The sequence below is a fragment of the Penaeus monodon genome, chromosome 19, assembly GCF_015228065.2.
Source record: "Penaeus monodon isolate SGIC_2016 chromosome 19, NSTDA_Pmon_1, whole genome shotgun sequence".
Classification (NCBI taxonomy): Eukaryota; Metazoa; Arthropoda; class Malacostraca; order Decapoda; family Penaeidae; genus Penaeus; species Penaeus monodon.
In genome coordinates, this window is record NC_051404.1 from 42,911,831 (window position 1) to 42,912,041 (window position 211).

The following is a 211-nucleotide window of genomic DNA, read 5'->3' on the forward strand; positions in this document are numbered from 1 at the left end:
AGCATCTACTATTTGTTAACGAACTGACCATCAAAGGCCAGACATCCGCTCTAGAAGTTTCCAGACGTTGCGGAAAATTTTGAATCTGTAAACATATATATTTTTTCCCAGCGTTCAAGATATATATATATATAAATGCCGCTCAAAGGGCAGTGTGGATATGATATGCTCTTGATCATTCTTGCAGCTGTGGCTACAGGGCTTGGTTTTA